Below are 16,167 nucleotides of genomic sequence, written 5' to 3'. Positions count from 1 at the left end.
CAGCGCCACGCGCGGCTTATGGCCTTCCCCAAAATTGGGGTCGAACGGATGTACTTTTAGCTACCTGTAGCAAAGCGACGAAATCGCGGAGTGAGACACGCCTGGTGTAGGTAGATACAATTGGAATGCGAAAATCATTTACTATCAAGTATAAAACGTATTACCTATTTAATTAAAATAGTAACTGTTTCAATTAAGTATAAGCTAATACTAGCTAGTAATTAACTATACCTACCTATAAGTTATTGTTTTATCCTCTAGTTAGAAGTATCCTTGAATTTGGTTCCTAGCATAGTTTGGTCACCTCAGTACAAAGTCCACATTGACCGTTTGATACAAAACATTTTCTTGAAATCTTTAGCTTACAGAACAGGTACATACTTTGAAAATTCAGCATTAGCGGCAAAGCACTTTTGTGTCCATTCTCTCCTTAATCGTAAAAATTACTTAGATATTATGTTATGTTTCTGTTTAAAATTCTTAAAGGTAACATCAACTGTCCTGATCTCCTAAAATTAGTGACGTTTGGTTGTCCCCGTCTCCCCTTACGACCTAGATCTTTATTCCATGTGAGCTTTTCTCGTAAGAACTATGCTAGACATACCCTTTTCAGACGAGTCCCCAGTTTCTATAATAAACATTTGTTCTATATTGATCCTTTTAATAATTCCTTGTCTAGTCTAAAAATGCTTGTGAGACGTAATCTCTTTTAGTACCTCATTCCTAACTGTATCAATACATTTTGACATATATTATTACTGCACACTCAGGGCCATTGGGGATGGGTCTGTTTGTGTGGCAATTACTACACAGCGTGGCCCGTTTTCATTGTTCCTTGATTGTGTGCTTAGTTATGTATTCTTAAATTACTTACTACGTTGTTTTTACCTACCTTTTTATTTTATTAATATTGTGTTTAATGAACCTCCAGGTCTGTTTATATCACCTCTCAGTTTCTGTACATTGTGTACTACATATGTAATATGTTTATTATGACTGTTTGTGACAAAGTATAAGGTGACCGTCGAAAATTTAGCACGAAGGACAGCACCAATCTTTATTACCTATTATAGTACTCTAGTTGTCTTAGGTACTTATATTGATTATGATTACAAATGTAAATAATATAAGGCAACTAGAAAAAACTTGCCTTTTGGTCGCAAAGAAATTTGCAATGTGCATTACATTTCTCAAGTAAACATAGTTAGTTAGTTATGTACCTAGAATCAGTCCCGCGGAAGGCTATATGGACTGGTACAATAAATTGGAATTATCGTCAATAAAACAGGAATGCTGTAAATTGCTCCGAATGGTCGGCAAATTCTATTACGCTTACATTATGGCAATTCCGTTACGTAAAGGCGTAAAACACTGCATGTTGCAGATACATGGGTAGATATAGAATCATGTTTCATTGAGCCGTGAAATTAATAGATTTACAAATTATTAAAGGTAGGGTATTATATATGCAATATATATATTATGTAAATTAAGTATGAACAAACAAATCCAAAAACATTTTTTTATGTTACTCTTACTGTCTCCTCCATATATTGTTTACGTCGATATAAATCGTGTTGATTTTTTAACAAACAAATCCAATAGACACATATGACATGTGTCTCGAGATCATCTTTCACACTACTAGTGTCGAGCTAGAGATAGAGACATTTTAGCATTTCATTTTAGTGAAGCGGTTAGTGTGTACTTAGTGATATTAAAAAAAATATGAGCAGATCTTGAACGTGTTCGTTACATGATGGACAAAACTTTGTAAGAACTGTTAAGGTCGAGTTTGTCTATCGTTAACTTAAGTCACAAGAAATGTTTAGAAATTTTATATATGTACCTGTCACTATGTAAGTTGTAATTTAGAATTTTTAATAATTGCGACACTATAATAGTTTAGGCTATTAGGTAAATTGTGTAGGATGTGTACAGCAACACAGCCGCAGGCCGCTCTACGATGCTCAAAATCTCGGGTCTAATTAATAGTATAGTGGCCATTATTTTTCGAATATGATGCGTATAATAACCCGAGGCAAGTACTAAATGTTTTTGTAATTGACTCGCGCAATTTAATTTACTGTAGATTATATAAAATAATTTTAAAAGTTAAAACATGTTATTTGGACTTTCAAATCTGCTCGATAACTTTGTTTGAAGCAAGAGTACGAAAGAAAGTATCTTATTTGACTCACACAGAGACAAGGATCTTAATGAACGTGGGATGACATTTGAGACGTGATGTTATAATGCATAATCCTATATTTTGATATTTGCATCATGATATTATGGAGATCTCAGAGAATAAGTTTAAGCTAATGTGTTTGGATTTAAAGAACATAAATATGTCGAATACATTCTCCGTATGTAGGTATACGTTACGTTTATGATTGAAAAACGGCAAGATTGTTTATTAGCATCACATCACGTATTATTTAGCAGTAGGAATACTGGACTTTTAGCACGATCTATTTATCATATACCTAATTATTATATTTTTCAAAATGACGTACTTCCCTATTTAGTAGCAAACCTAAAGATATTAAAAACCTTTCAAATTGCTGGCAAACGAAATGAGAAATTACTTTACTAGTTTAGTAACAACAAGGAAGTACTTGTAATGTCTACTTGACAAATAAAATTGTCATTAATAATAGTCTATACTTCCGTTGTCATACTTTGAAACAAAGAATATATTTCGTCGATCGTTGCACTATATTACCACACGGCTTTCCCCACCACCGCCCTATAATTTATGCCCAAGTTATAAACACTAAGCGTGCGATGTACATAATATATGATATATTAAAAAAAACCATGCACTAATGATAATGAGCAATATTAACGACAATTTGACATTTGTAAAAGAAATACAAATCACATCACGATCTTACGAATCACATACGTAAATAAAATATGGTTTAGATAGAACCCCAGGAAGTTGGATCAATAACAGATCGAAGTAGTCCATACATTAAACCTACCAAAAAAAATCTAGAGGAGTGCGAGTCGGACTCGCCCACCGACGGTTCCGTACTTTTGAGTATTTGTTGTTATAGCGGCCACAGAAATACATCATCTGTGAAAATTTCAACTGTCTGTCTGTCTATTACGGTTCATGAGATACAGCCTGGTGACAGACAGACAGACGGACAGTGGAGTCTTAGTAATAGGGGCCCGTTTTTACCCTATGAATTAGATATCAAATTCTCAAATAAATATACAGTCGATCGCTCATAGCTTAAGGCACGCGTTAGTTCTGTCACGGTGGGCTGCGCTACCGTAATCGTAGTATTTTCACTTTTTTTCTATACACGACTTTAAGATATGCCTGCTCGGTTACGAAATACGGCCTCAAGGTTGCCGCCTTGCCGGGACACTCCTGACAAAAATTAACATCGCCAAATAAAAGAAAAATACGACGCATTCATTATCCATTGCGAAAGCATAAAAATGAGACTCGATGACCAGTATGTTTTGCATGTTGACTTGAAAGATATGTACAAATATGATTCTTACTCATTGTCAGTCAATTAAAACATGTACCCAAAGAATCTGAATTGATCTGAACATGATGGTTGTCATTGTGACGTGTTCTCTTGACTTATAAAGTTATATTATAAAGAGTAAAACCATCAGCTATTCTAATAGCTAGTACATGGTACTTAAATGCATTTACATAAGTACATATATTACTTTTGCCTCATGTTGCGGGACATAATAACTTCTTAGCGTTGATTTATTCTTTAAAATACTTAATTTTAAATTATAATAACATTGTTTGCGCCTACTATTACACATTTAAAATAATTCTGTCTTATCCTCTAGCGTCAAGAGGCCTATAAAAGGTCTCCCGTTCCATTCTAATTTGAATCTTTATTTGGACGAATCAAAATTGAATTTGTATTATAACACTTTAAACTCTCGCGTTTTGTACACATATTTAATTTCACAAACGAGTCTACCGCGATATAATTCGGAATCGGTCAGAATTTAAGGTAAAAACAATGAAATTATATCGCGGTAGACCCGTTTGTGAAATCAAATATGTGCATTTGTATTGGCAAGTTTTGATGTCTGGGCGGCTAGAGGATATACATATGTTTGTTATAATGCTCCATCGCATATTAATGTCAACATTAAACGTGATTGATCTAATCCGGTTTATATTCATTTGCACCATATGTAGAGCACTTGCGTATGAACGACCTTGGCATTTCGCCCAAGTATATATTATTATATCAATTTCCTGTGCGAAATTATTTCACGAGGACAAGGTATTTATGTGCCAATGAATAAAAAAAACCGGCCAAGTGCGAGTCGGACTCGCGCACGGAGGGTTCCGCACCATCAACAAAAAATAGAGCAAAACAAGCAAAAAAAAACAAGCAAAAAAACGGTTACCCATCCAAGTACTGACCCCGCCCGACGTTGCTTAACTTCGGTCAAAAATCACGTTTGTTGTATGGGAGCCCCACTTAAATCTTTATATTATTCTGTTTTTAGTATTTGTTGTTATAGCGGCAACAGAAATACATCATCTGTGAAAATTTCAGTTGTCTATCTATCTATCACGGTTCGTGAGATACAGCCTGGTGACAGACGGACGGACGGACGGACGGACGGACAGCGGAGTCTTAGTAATAGGGTCCCGTTTTTACCCTTTGCGTACGGAACCCTAAAAACCACTTGACGTCAAGAGGACTGGTATCCAGGATGTAGGACAAAGAACTATAAAGACAATATCGTGGGTGGTCGTGGCAACTTGTTTCAATCAACTTGATTCAAAGTTCAAGTTGAAAGTAAGCAAGTACGAGTGCGGTGGTAAAGGCTTTGTACTTTGTTATGGTTCCTACTAGAAGTGATTATTTTGTTTTTATATTGAAGGTGACTTACTTACCTACACAGAAAAGTACTGGTTTTCTTCACCACCTTATTTTCAGGTTAAGAAAATTGAGATTAGGGGGCTCGGGTCTTAGTGGGTTAATCTTATGATTAATTAATCAATAGTGGAAACATTCACTGTCTTGAGTGGGACTTGAACCCACGACCACTGGATCGCTAGCTCAGTGCTCTGTCAACTGAGCTACCAAGACCTTACCCAATACAGCGAATATTTCCAGATTTCCACCTTATATGTCTTGGTTGGTCTTGGGACTTGAACCCCAGTCCCACCCAAAACAGTGAATTATTCCACTTTTAATTTGTTTCTAAGCTTAATAGCATCGTTCGCAAACGTTTCTGCTTGATATAAAATTAATTTTATGATTGTTTTTTGTAATCGCTGGATAAAAATTCAAATCATCATCATTAAATATAAGTATATAAAAATTCTTCTATACTTAAACTAAAAATCCTATATTCATACTAGATATGAGCGCCGCGCCGGCGCGCCGCCGCCGCCGACAAAATTTTCGCGCCGCCGCCGCCGACGCTGCGCTATCGGCGTGGCATCGGCGTGACCTTGGTAGTTACTACTACTTTCAGAATCAGATAATATATTTTTAATCGAGTTTAGATCATTAACGGCGCCACTTCGAATAGTTTATAGGCATTCAAAAGTTATTTTAGGCCCATATAATTCAAAAATATCGAAGGCAAAGTCAAACTATCTATCTAGTAACCGCGCTACTAGTCTTGGGGAAACGAAATTATTTAATATCAATTTTAACATCAATATGCTTGTAATAAACATACTGATTTCCTTCCATTTTTATTGTGGAACGTTCCACATTACATTTTATAGATTGTATATATACACTAGACATGTCAATCACAATGAAAAAATTTACTGTGATCAACTCTGGCTAACGTGAGACTCGAACCCACATCTTTGGATTACCGATCCAATGCATAACTAATTTTGCCAGCTAACCATCCGTCATTTACCACAAATTTAACCATTGCAAGCATGGTTAAACGTCTTTAAAAGGTATAAAATGGGGTTAATTTTGAGATATTAAGCGTTTCCACGTCCAAATGTCCGGCCGTTGGCTTCGTACGGAAGGGCGTCAGAATCGGATCTCAATTAAACTTGGCCACTGTTGAAATTTCAAGCTTTGCTCTCTCGCAGCTTAATCTTCGGCCTTGCATCGCTCGCATGGAATTAGGCCGCTATCTGAACCTGCAAGTTTTTGGCCCTGTTTGGAGCTCAATTTTCGGCCTGTTTTAAAACGCTTTAGCATTGGTCCTTATCCGATCTTGGCTTCATTTCAGCTCAGCCTTTGGCGTCGCACGAATGCGCCCGCAGGAAAGCTCCAGATCTCTAACACTATGGCTTCAGTCTTTATCGGCCTGCACCCTCGCCCTGCTCTCTTGCAGCTCGGCCTCGCACAGAAGCGCGCCGCAATCGGCGCTGCAGGCGTTCAGCCGTCAGCCAAGCTTACACTTGGCGTTCGATTCTTAGCTGTATGCTTACCTGCAGCTCATCCTCTGGCCTCGCATTGGGAGGTGTCGAAATCAAGTCTTCGGTGTTACATGGAGCTCGGCGTTGGGCCTCACTTTTTGACATAAATCGGTTTTGTTGGGTCGATATTGGTTAATGACGGAGCTCGTTTTTTTGGACTGTCGACAAGACGTTTCCCTGATACAGTCAATCCGCAATTTTTAACTTAGCATAAAAGATAAGGGCCTCGCTAAGATCTTCCGGCCAAAGCCATGATTAAGACCGCCTCTGATGCCGCGCGATACCGCTTATCCACAGTTTATACGATATCAATTTTTTTCGTACTATTGTTCAATAAATTATCCTTGAAAATAAAAAATGCATTTATTTCATAACTTTCTTACATCAAAATCATGTTTTTTCGGTAAAATTTTGGTTTGAATTCTTTTTTCATTAATCGAAGGTGTTTCAAGGCCACGCCGCCGATTCGCCGCCGCCGCCGACCAATTTTGACCGGCGCGCCGCCGCCGGCTGTATGCCTATCGGCGCTCATATCTAAATTTCATACCTAGAAGCAATTTGGCAGACAAACAAACTATATATTCAGTTTAAGAAAAAGTTTCAGTAGGTAAGAGTTTTTATTTATTTAAATATTATAATTACCAAAACTTTGTTCATAAACTTCTTTTTTGAAATTTTTGTTTTGTGTACTCCATTGAAAGTATAAATCGTGGCAAACCAAGCGAAGCTAACTTCATTGTAGGTACCCAACATTACAAAATGTCTAGTATCTTGAGATACGCGTGGCTACCGGATCAATGCATCCAATGCAAACTTCAATGATGTCATTATATGTACAATATGTAAGGTGGCCACTCATAATTTAAATGGCATTTAAATCAATAAAGAAAACTCAATGTTATTTGACATTTATGTTGCGGACTCCTTTTCAAGACTCTTTACCTATGTTCAAATAATTTGACGTTGTCATGGCAGTATGTAAATAAACATGTCAATGAAAAAGTGTAATCTTATTTGAGAATGATAATAATATAGAATAAATAAATAGAATACCTCCGCTAAACTTCATGTATCGTGTTACCGGACGTCGGTAACATAGTGAGGTGAGTTTTCACTTCTATCGGCACTCCCGGAGTGCAACCGTTGTTGCTTTTTTTTGTTAAACGCTGTAATTTACAACTTTGATACAATACATTGATGGAACCGCAACGACAAATAGAAAAGATGCACCTATGTACAAGTTCTAATGATACTAACCTAAATTCGGTTAATTTGACCTACTGACATTCAAATATTTATTTAATTATAACATGATAACCATTGATCTATGAAGCAATTGTGACGTAACAAATACACCTAGACCTGTAACCTTACGATGACCTTCACGAAGGTTCCGTGACGAATCAGCCAATAAGTAACGTAATGTGTTGCGTGTGCATTTGATAACAAAGAAAGTTTCATTACATGAAGCATTTTCGTGGACAGCGGAGCGTGACCTATGGGTGTGGGTCAGACGATTCTACGTACGGCAATGGTGTCTTACAGAGAAAATACTTCAAACTACCTGCTATAAGCAATAGGTAATGAGGTATACATTTAATATTCCGCCCAACTTCGAGATCCGCTTTTCTATGATTTATGGTAGGCACTATTGCCGTTGTACCTCTTAAGATATCAAATGAGGATAAATACCTCTTTGGTAAACGTTAGTTTTCTTAAGTTGTATACTAAAGACTGGTGGTAGAAAGTTAATATAAAATTGCTTTCTCGCACATATTTAAGTTCACCTTATTGATACGCCCTTAGATTCTCCCTTCATACCCAGAGAAATGGATGTGATTTAAACAAAGACACGACATGTGATATCCAATACCTTGACAAAACAAGCCAAAAATTGTTTAGAAATCTCCAGCTGAATGTAAAGATATACTTAAATATCCTGATTGAAGGCCTTGCGTTTTCCTAATAATTTAAGTAAACTTGCAAAAAATGTTGTTTAATTCTTAGCGTAAATCATTATCTTCAGATTTGTAAAGAATTACATAAATTAAATGGGTACCTAATTAGCTGCATGATACGAAATAATTTACCAGTTTTCGCAACGTTCCTATTTTTACGTAAGCTCCCTAACGCCAAAATTACTCCGCGGCAAAGACGCCCTAATGTAGTTTTTTCAACAGTCAATTGTTTTCTATCACTGTATTTAATTTTCATTATTCCAACTCCGTACCTACATCAGCTAATAAAATTTAAAATGTATAGTGGGCGCAATCGTAAGATGAATTTGAATGGTATTATCAGCGCAGTGTGACAACCCAACGTGAAAGCTTAAATTTGAGAGATTCCTCCACTTTACGCGAAGTGAGTAGATTATTAATTAGCCCGATCATTAATGACGTGCGCGTGGGTTGCGCCAGCGGCAGCGGCCTTCTGCCACGCCTGCGCGTGCGCAACGGTGGGAACTGAATACGCATCTAGATTGTGGGAAACTGTGACGGCAATGTCATGATTGACCCTTAATGTCTTTATTAAAGGTTAGTGGTGACTACCTTTCTATTTGAGCACTTAGATTTATACTTAATGTCCATATTTTGACGAAATGTTTTTTAAATTGTGATTTCTGATTAAGTGCTTGTCCAGTGATTAATGGGCCAAAAAGTTGCGTAAACAGATACTTAAATTTAAATAAAAAATAAATTATTTTTCTTCAATTTCATATAACCTAAAAAAAATGTTACAAAACTTGGCGTATTTTATCAACAATATCTGGGAGACCGAGCTTTGCTCGGAAAACATATTAAAACTCATAAATGCGCGTTTTCCGAGAGATAAGACCTAGCTAAATCGATTTTTCGCCCCTGAAAACCCCCATATAGTAAATTTCATCGAAATCGTTAGAGCCGTTTCCGAGATCCCCGAAATATATATAAATAAATAAATAATCAAGAATTGCTCGTTTAAAGGTATTACAAGAATTGCTCGTATAAAGATATTAGATAGATAATAAGTGTAACAAAGTAAGGGGGTGCTGCTTCTTCTAGCTAGAGTTTGAATTTTTCCCATACAAAACGTGAACCACCCTAATATGCATACTTAATAGGTAATAGATGGCTGAAAGTAAATCATACATATTTTGATTGGATAGTAGGTACCTATATGTTGTGTAATACTTTTTTATAGTGTAATATCTAAACTATCTAAAGTACCTACCTAACTAACCTGAGTCAATCGTTGAAAAAGAAATGTACTTCTAGCTGGATACTTAGACAATAATCTCACCTTTAATCGTTTATCAAATTACTACGCAAGCACTTGATTAGAACAAGCATTCGATTAGCTTACTCTCATTACAACTAATCCTTTATTTCCGCTCCTGACAGACACCGTACGGGACAACGCAAATTAACCTGCCACGGTTGCCGTGTTGCAAGATCTGAGTCGCAGGCGCAACAATTGTCATTTCAAACACGGGCGAAGACTTAGCTAAACCAGTAGAATTGTACTCTACAATTACAAGTAGAACTTACGGAGTAGTAGGTCAGGTTATTTTGGTTAGGGTAACCAACGGGAGTAGACGGACAAAGCCGACGACAGACAGTGACACCGTGGTCGTGACTGTCGCAACAGCGCGCGGTGGTCTAAGGTAGGGCATGCGGAATTTGAGACATTTGGTCTAGGAACTATGAATGTCTAGGTATATGAATAGGAACTATGGCAATGGTAGGTTATTAGAATACACGGGGACTTCTCAGAGTTACCGTACAGGCAAAACTTTATCGCTGAAATGAAGTAGTGAAGGAGCACTATTAACTAAAAAAAAAAACATTTTACATACCTTCTCAGTTTATGACTGATACTATGATTTATGAATCGTGAATGACAAAGCAAATTTTTCAAATTTGACGAAGACCCACAAATAAAATAATTAGCAGAACATGGACTAGGTACTATTTGAAAAATGCAAAAGGCAATGCCATTTTGCTAGTTATTCGGGAATCGTAAACATATATACTAATGGCCGTTTTAGTTAGTTTTTTTTTATAATATGATAAGCTTATAACTTGAACCATAAAAATGTTTAGGTACTTACCTTAGAGAATGGATCAATATCTATAATATATCTATTAAGTAAGTCGTATCGTGTGATTACTACAAACGATTACTCGATTTAAATGCAAAGCGTTTTAAAATCCAGTTTTAACTCAATGAGAGATGTGATTGTCTCGATAATTTAAATCACGATATTTGATTGCGTAGTTACAAAACACTTTCGGTTTCTTTGTGAAACCGATTTTTTAAGTAGGTAAGTAGTAGACTGGTGGTAGCCTAGATAAATAGAATGGTTTCACTTTTTCGTTAAACGCCTGATTATGTACCTGAAATGAAAAAACAGTTGGTTAGTAAGCTCTGTTTATAAATAAATAAAAACGTACCTAATTGCCTCTCATCTACTTAGTCAAACATTATAGACGTAATTTTATATATGTAGATGAAAAGGGGGCTTCTTAATATTGTTTGAGCTACTATTTATTTGTGTATTACAAATAAATATTTGTTCCTGAGTTATGGATGTTTTCTATGTACTTTAGTAAGATATATAGATATTATAATGTCGTTGTATAGTAAACACAACATTGCGCTCACTGTGGAACTAGGTAGATTTGTGTAAAATTGTCGCATAATATTTTCATTATTCATTTAATGCAATTCACATCGCAGCAATTAAAAAACTGTAAATTAACCTTATTTTCTTATCATTCTAAAACTGCAACTAAAGCGATGAATAAAACCTCACTATATCCGGCTATATTAAGCCAACGCGGAAAACAAATAAGTACCTACATATTGCGAGCACAACACACATACAACAGAAAATAGGTTGCAAAACGGCGACTTATATCATAGTTTGATAACAATACATGTGTCGGCAGTTATACCAATTAGAACACCGCTCGGAGGCAAGCGGCCGCAGTCGTGAGTCGTGACATGACTCCGTACGCAGAGAAATGTGTATCACTTTCAACTTATGTAAAAAAGCTTAGATTGAGTGCATGCCAACCTTTTTGTTCTGCATTCTTTGTTAAAGCTACTGGTCACGGGACTTCAAGTAGATAAAGTAAGATTCTTGGAAAACTTTATACAATAAAGTTAGGTACGCACGTTCCCTCAATACTGTTGTAATTGAAAATTAAAAAGTTTTCTAATATTCCACATAATTTTTAATATTATTTACACATATAATCTTGGTTACCGCGACAGATATTAAATATTAATGATATAAAACGATTTAAACGCGATATCAACCATTTTATTTTATTTGTAAATCAATTCAATTTTATGTATAGACTGTCCATACCGTCGCTATTCGAAGTATAAGTAGGTATGTATTATCTTGGACCAATATTAAAGTGTATTTGATGTTTTTTTAATTTACTAAGTATATCTTACTTTGTCTCTAGCCAGTTTTTTTAATGTGTTAAAAAATATGAAATCTAGCAAAAAATCCGATTGACTCCATCAATTTACATATTACCTAAACTAGACCGACATTCGCTCTAAAAGGTTTAGAACTCCTGACACATGCCTTCCTACTACATTTCCGCCGCTATTCAATTCACTCACGACCTTGCTGTGTGCAAACACCGGCGCCGGCGCAACCGATCGGCGAAAGGGTTGCGACGAATTTCAATTTATGAATGACACAAGCGATTGATTAAAGTTTTTATTGTCTTCAAAGTATGTGCCAGCAAAAAGTGACTTGGGAAACAGTTTTTTTGGCTTTTACCATGGCATTTTTCGTGGCAAGAAATGCAGGCGTCACGATACCATTGTATATGTGCCAGTGGCAAACTCACAACCGAGTAATCCAGGGCTATAGCCGCGAAAATCGAAGTTCGCATATTGCGGGCATTTTTCTCTGTCACTTTAATTACGCCTTCATTAGAGTAAAAGAGAAAGATCCACGCAACTTGTGAATTTCGGTTGTCGCGGTAGCCAAACATGCCAGGGATATCTACATGCAAAGTCTTATATTTAAGATTATACTTACAAGTGTTTGTAATAACGCAATACTCAACAGTCAATAAAAAGTGATTTTATTTATTGAATTATAAATGAGTGCTACAAATAGGTATAACAGCTGTTTAGAAAAAAAAAACTCGCTGTCGTCAAGGTGTTGCTCTTTCTGGTACTGGATAAGTTTATTTTCAACATGCCATGCGCCATTCTAACACATCTTGCAATTAACTGAACTTACAACACGCGGCCTGACCTGTTACCTAAACATGTCTCCAATCTTCATCATAAGTTCCATACTAACTCTTGACACATCGACTTAAGTCTGCCACCAGTCATCCTATTTCGTGAATAAATGCCACGTCAATCAGCTAGGAAGGAAGTTGCGCCTGATCATTGCGCAATGCAGCGGTCGGCAACCTTTTAGCCAAGGGCCACATTGTAGTTAACGAAGTTGACGCGGGCCGCATTTTGTTAATATTTATGACTAGACTAGGCATAGCCAATATTACATACAAAATATCCAGGGAGGCTCGCGGGCCGCAAGTGACAGGTTCACGGGCCGCATGCGGCCCGCGGGCCGCGGGTTGCCGACCGCTGGCGCAATGCATCGACAGCTGATCGGTCAATCGGTGGACGTGCGGGTTTATAATACTTGGACATTGTTGGGCAGACAGCTAGATAATGTCATATAAGTAATGCATACGTTTCGTAGATATGTAAGTGTCATGAATACCTACTCGGTAACAGTGGCGGCGCGTCAAACATATCCATAGGCAAGCCGGGGCTAATTTGGCTTACATATTTCCTTTACAACTCTGCTTAAACGTCCAAAAACAAGCAAGCCGGTGGGAATCGGCTTTTATGGACGTGCCGCCACTGCTAGGTAACTAAGACGATAAAGATTAGACTTTAGAAATTGGCCGGTGTGTGGCTTGCGTCAGTAGCAACTGCAGTATGGATAAAATAGATTGGCCATTAAAGTTTAATGTAATTTGTTCGTTAACAGCGTTTATGAAATTGGACACTGATATTATACAATAAGTATTTATCTATTGAAACTATATTTAAAATAAAATAAAATATATTATTTTAACTTTTGCACTTAAATAAGTAAGCAGTTTAAATAAGTAACAGGTTTCAGTGTCAGTTAAAATTGTTTGATCGTCATAATGTAATTGAATATTTATTTTTATTTAATGTTAATAGAATGGGACATTGCTATAGGTATTTTATATGATGAATTTTTTTAATGAATAGAAATTACCGTAAGTAATTTATATGTATAGCAGGACTGAGTGCATCCGCTGCACAATTTCCTTTATGTGTAGGTTATTATCAAAATAGTTAATCATGGTTTTACCTACCTACTTAAATTCAAATAATTACTCAAATCTAAAGTCCTAATTTAATTGACAATTATATATTTATACTAGATTACTCCTACACCTAAAACCTAATTAAATTGAGAATCCATTATGCGAAAATACCTATTCCTATACGAGTTATAATTCCCATAGCACACGGGATGTAACCAGAGTTACTAAGCTTGATCAAACTATAAGCTCGGCGCGCCACTAGCAATTTATAGTCGGCGTAACGTAAGTATTGATATTTGACAGTTATGAATCGAATCTTTTATTTATATGAAGCTAAGATCTACCATTTAACTGTTAGCTTTATATGTATAAGGAACAATTCGTAACTGTATAAAATCAACCCTTACGTTGCTCCGACTATATGAACAATTTAGCGAAGCGTAACCGACCGTACAGAAATACCATTCTAATTCGCTGTCAGGCTGTCATCGTGACGGGACCTGCCGACGTGAATTGTGCAAGTTATCCGGCATGTGGCTTTACTATGGACCCACTATATAATATCAAGATGTAGGTTTTTGATAATAACTTAAGATACAATCTGCCAAAATTTTCAAAGTACCTATGTTTGAACCAGGGATCGGATACCGGTATTTTTTGTATGGTAGTAAAAAAGGTATTTTTTCCGCCTGTTCCACCTATCCCTACCGGGTTGTCTCCACTAATAGGGATGCATGGATTTTTTTCCATCTTTCCCCACTGGTAGGGATAGGTGGAACCTATTTAGACGCTCCTATTTTTAGTGGGGATAGGTGGAAATATCATCTCTTCTAAACATGAAGTGTTCTTGAGTGTCTAGATATGATACAAAAATATGATACGATAGATATGATACTTTCACGCCTCGTACAAGAAAAAATGTGCCCCAAAAACTCAATTCCAGACCGTCTCATTTCTGTATTGACTTTAAAAAATTTTTATGAACGTTACGCTCTGGGAACAAAAATCATACAACATTTTGGGTCACCTTTTTCATGTTGAAAGTACAAATGACTCTGAGTAAAATGAGCTTCATATGGCAATATTTTGGAGAATGGTTATTTCGAAGTTTTTGCAAAAACCGGTTCCGAGCTCTGGTTTGAACTGATATGAAGATTTATAATGACGTACCTAGTTACTTAATTACCATGTTTACACTTTTTACTATTCAAACAGTCAAATACAAAAATAACAAGCAGAAAAAATAGTCCGCTTAGTAGTTAATTAGGAAAAAGTGATCGTATTAACATTATAGACAGTAGTTATGTAATATTTATGGACCATTAATAACGCGTTATATTGTGTGTTTGAAACGCATTACGGAGATTAATTAATGATTTATTAGCGAAGCTCTAAATTTTTTAATTGGGGGATTTGTTGATAGTGCCTATAAAAGTGGTGCAAATACTTCAACCGAAACTAGACCTCCAAGCAGCCCTTTGCAACCTTATGCGGTAGGATAGATAAAGAGATCATTATTATCCAAGGTATTAAAAGGACCTAATCAGGGCTATAACCGCGAAAATCGAAGTTCGCAAATTGCGGGCATCTTTCTCTGTCGCTCTTTTAATTACGCCTTCCTTGGAGTAAAAGAGAAAGATGCCCGCAATTTGCGAATTTCGGTTTTCGCGGTAGCCCCTCAGAAACACAAAATATGAAACTAGGTAGGTACTTATAGTTTGACTTCTAGTTTTACAGTGTCACATGATTTCGGACACCCAAAAGGGCAACAAAAGCTAGATACGTGATACTAAAAACATGAATAGTACTTTGTTACATATTAAATAATCGTTTATCAAAGTATCTACTTAATACATCATAGTCAGCTAATCGTGAACGATTAACGGGCGACTGTTGAGCAATTTCGACACCGTCGTATCCGGTAAACCACGGCAGCCACTTCACACTTGCAACCTTAAATGGTGGTTAATATCATTTACCCGAGACAGACGTTATTAGTGCAAATGTGGTTCTAATAGTGGTGATTGTCTAGTAATTTACTATTGTCATGAGTCTGGTTAGGCTGGTATAATAGATTGTGGAAGTATACCTACTATATAGTTCGTTTTTTTTACATTAGAAATAAGGTAAACAATCTTGACGTGTCTTTTTATTGAAAACACGTTTTAAAAATAAATAATTGCAAATATGTAACAATTATGAATCTAATACGATCATTTATATTCATCTGCTTTCATAAGTAATAGTTACTGATTTTTAAAAAACGTTTTTCAATTAAAAGACGTGTCAAGATCGCTTACCTTCTTTCTAATGCTAAAAAAAACGAACTATAGCTGAAATAAAAGTTCGTGTTATGAAATACCTTTTGAAAACATACATAGCACTTATTTTGTTGGTAGGTAAATATTTAGAATTAACCAT

General features: G+C 36.2%; 1 protein-coding gene and 1 non-coding gene across 3 annotated transcripts in view; both read right to left on the bottom strand.

Moving 5' to 3' along the window:
• Positions 1 to 16,167, bottom strand: part of LOC134647320 (mucin-2) — a 141,928-nt gene that overhangs the window by 22,369 nt on the left and 103,392 nt on the right. The window lies entirely within an intron of this gene.
• Positions 5,030 to 5,102, bottom strand: Trnaa-agc (transfer RNA alanine (anticodon AGC)). The gene has a single exon. It is a non-coding gene; the product is annotated as a tRNA-Ala (tRNA).

The sequence above is a fragment of the Cydia amplana genome, chromosome 4, assembly GCF_948474715.1.
Source record: "Cydia amplana chromosome 4, ilCydAmpl1.1, whole genome shotgun sequence".
Classification (NCBI taxonomy): Eukaryota; Metazoa; Arthropoda; class Insecta; order Lepidoptera; family Tortricidae; genus Cydia; species Cydia amplana.
The sequence above is the reverse complement of the archived record's forward strand: the minus strand, read 5'-3'. Positions and strand labels throughout refer to the sequence as shown.